At 37.1% G+C, this 3,213-nt stretch overlaps 1 long non-coding RNA gene across 13 annotated transcripts; it reads left to right on the top strand.

Annotated features, from left to right (window-relative positions):
• Positions 1 to 7: 7 nt before the first annotated feature.
• LOC107853821 lies at positions 8 to 3,213 on the top strand. Of its 13 annotated transcripts, XR_007050832.1 has the most exons (11): positions 8 to 207; positions 548 to 673; positions 764 to 959; positions 1,045 to 1,203; positions 1,315 to 1,572; positions 1,693 to 1,784; positions 1,887 to 1,961; positions 2,120 to 2,575; positions 2,660 to 2,723; positions 2,756 to 2,859; positions 3,139 to 3,211. It is a non-coding gene; the product is annotated as an uncharacterized LOC107853821 (long non-coding RNA). The 13 variants fall into 13 exon arrangements; XR_007050827.1 differs by lacking the exons at positions 2,660 to 2,723; positions 2,756 to 2,859 and having other exon boundaries at positions 2,120 to 2,184; positions 2,510 to 2,575; positions 3,139 to 3,213; XR_007050828.1 differs by having other exon boundaries at positions 2,660 to 2,859.

Raw genomic sequence — 3,213 nt, 5'->3', positions numbered from 1 at the left:
TTTCGAAGTTATCAAGTGGTGATGATGTTTTGTGATGTAAAGGACTTCTTTAACCATTCTACATAAGCATTTTTGAGCACAGTGAATTGAAGTTCATTCTGGAGCAAGTAACCCGAAACCTTCTGCAGAAGGCCCTACTATTCAAGCTCGAGGTATTTTCCAAGGCCATGATGATACTGTAGAAGATGTTCAGTTCTGCCCTTCCAGGTAGCTATAACATCTCCTCCCACATTGTATAAGATGTTTAGTCCTCCAGTTTTTTTGATAGGAGTTGTGATACTTGATGTTGCTTGGGTTAAAAAACCTTCATGTAACGTGCGCTTGACTGAAGATGATCTAATACTCGCATGAGCTGTCATGTCACATGTCAAGCTTCTTTTTCTTCTGAATCATGTCTTGGAAATTTCAACCTTAAGCCATTCGATATGATGTCCCTTTTGTTAATATTATAGCCTTTATAGTGGATTGTTCCTTTTGTTTTCTGTTTTACATAATTGTCAGTTATTCAACTAGAGGAATGTATGATGTTTTTGTTAACTTTATAAAGGCTGCATGTGGTCTGAGTAAGAAGTCAAAGGAGCAGATTGTGGACATTGATGCTGCAGATGTGAACTATGAATTGGCAGTTTTGGAATATGTTGAAGACATTTACAGCTTTTACAAACTAGCTGAGGTATTTATTGTCTTGAACTTGAGCTTTATTTTCGTTTCTTGTATACTAGCAATATCTATGATCAACTCGATTTCTTGTGGTTCTTTGCAGAGTGAGACAAGAGTTCATGACTAATTGATTCACAGCCTACCACAAGTTTGAGCTTAATCCAGAAACTCTTTACCTCACAATCTACATTGTTGATTGCTACCTCGCTGTGGAAACTGCATCAAGAAGGGAACTGCAGTTGGTGGGCATTAGTGCCGTGCTTATAGCCTCTAAATATGAAGAAACTTGGGCTCCCGAGGTAAAATATGAAAGCCTCTTTCACAAAATGAGGTGTTAATGTCTAAAGCTAACAACTTTCTAAATGTTGTAATTTGTTTTTTCAGCTCAATGACTTCGTGTGCATCTCGGACAAAACTTACAGTCACGAGAAAGTGTTAACTATGGAGAAATAAATTCACGAGCAACTGGAATGTTATCTAACAGTCCCAACACCTTATGTTTTCCTCGTCCATTCCATCAAAGCTTCTTTACCTGATTCAGAAGTTAGTTCTTTAATTTGGGCTTCCGAGATAAAATATGAAAGCCTTTTTCACCATATGAGCTGTTAATGAATAAAGCTAACAACTTTCTAAATGTAGTAATTTTTTTTTTAGGTCAATGACTTCATCTGCATCTTGGACAAAACTTACAGTCACGAGGAAGTGTTAACTATTGACAAACAAATTCTCGGGCAACTGGTTGTCGTGGATAAAGTTGTCGTGGTTGTGTGAAGTGAAGTTAGCCATGTGGAAGCCTTATTGTTTGCCGATTAACCGACTATTATAAGTGTTTGGTTATTGTTTTCAGAACCAAAGCTCCTCGGTTACATAGTTTTTGGGTTTACATTGTATTAAACTGGTTGGAAGTCAAAGGTATGTTTGATATCCCTTTAGGGCTATAACATATCTGGTTCCGAAGAAGATCATCTATACTTACTTGGAAAGTTATTTCTCTACGAGTTCTTACGTTCTATTACTCAATGTATAAACCAGACACAAGGGGCCGATGAAACTACCACATTTAAAGACCTCAAACTAAACTTTGTCTTTCAATTGCATCGATCTTGGAATAAAGAGCTAATAAGGTGATACAATCTTTGTCCAATTCTTTTTATTGGTGTCTTTATATTCATAGAATGACCGACTTTGTTCTCACGGTTCTCATTCAAATTCATATACATTGTCAGTTTCGGGAACCTGAGAATATCATGGACTACAGTTTTGTGATTGGTCTACATATCCGCAATTATTGCATCCTTCTGGTAACAATTCTGGAAATCTTTGTACATCTATGTTACATTGCGTTAAACTGGTTGTTGTGGATAAAGTTTCCGTGGTTGGTGAGGTGAAGTTAGCCATGTGGAACCCTCATTGTTTGCCGATTAGCCGACTATTGTAATTGTTTGGTTATTGTTTTCAGTACTGAAGCTCCTTGGTTACAAAGTTTTTTGGTGTACATTGTGTTAAATTGGTTGGATGTCAAAGGTATGTTTGAAATCCCTTTAGCGCTACAACCTATCTGCTTCCGAAGAAGATCATGTCTAGTTCCTTCTGCAGTTATTTCTCTAGGAGTTCTTACATTCTCTTATTCAACAAGCGGGTGTCTTAATGGATATGTCATAGAATTGTTAAGTGCACACTATTAACGGATAATGTTTTGTTTTATAAATGGTAACCAGTTGGTCATACTATAACAGTGAGAATGCTAGAGCTGTGTTGCTTAAAAATATAAATTGCAGAAGAACTCATAACATGGTAAGACAATAATCTGCATTAACAAATCAACTGGCATTCTGTAATATGATTTCAGGTGAAACGAATCAGTGAAGTGGCTCAGGGTAGCAAGATATTGGCCACACACACTGACAGTCCTGGTGTAAGCATCTGCTTCTGAATATTTCAATTTCATTTGGTAGCCCTATCGTACACATTTGTTCCCCACCTGGTGGTTTTTTGGTAGCCAACATAAAGCTGGTGGAAACTCTAGGCTACAAGCAGATGAGTTGATTCCGATGGATTCTACTGTGAGTGGATACCAATCCATTGCTTAGTACAGGATACCAATCCCCTTTAAAGTTAGATGAAGTGCCTTTGCTTCCACCTGATTTCCAAGCTTTGTAAGAACGTCAGAGTTTTTACAAAAAAATTTCCCTAAGCCAGGTGAAAATATGAAGTATCCTGTATAAATAACATTAATCTGATGTTTCAGGAAAGACGTAATAATTAGTTTCCTTGCAATAGTGCAGTTGTCTGATATATATGTCGGAACAACTCTAATCCGAAGTTTCATTGCTACTGCTTCTGCGGATAGAACAAAACTTTGATCCCGATTCAAATTATGACATCTTTTCTACTCTACGTCCTTATTTATTCTATGCTATGTAAACTTACAAATTGAAAATAGCGGTAAATAACAATTTTATTTTTTCTTATGACAAGTGAATCCGCAGCGCTGCACCACCCGTCCAGGTTAAATTCCCACTGATGTGTCGACTAATTCTACATCCAACCTTT

Source organism: Capsicum annuum, unplaced genomic scaffold (genome assembly GCF_002878395.1).
Source record: "Capsicum annuum cultivar UCD-10X-F1 unplaced genomic scaffold, UCD10Xv1.1 ctg63411, whole genome shotgun sequence".
In the NCBI taxonomy this organism is placed as follows: domain Eukaryota; kingdom Viridiplantae; phylum Streptophyta; class Magnoliopsida; order Solanales; family Solanaceae; genus Capsicum; species Capsicum annuum.
This window is presented reverse-complemented; position numbering and strand designations above follow the sequence as displayed.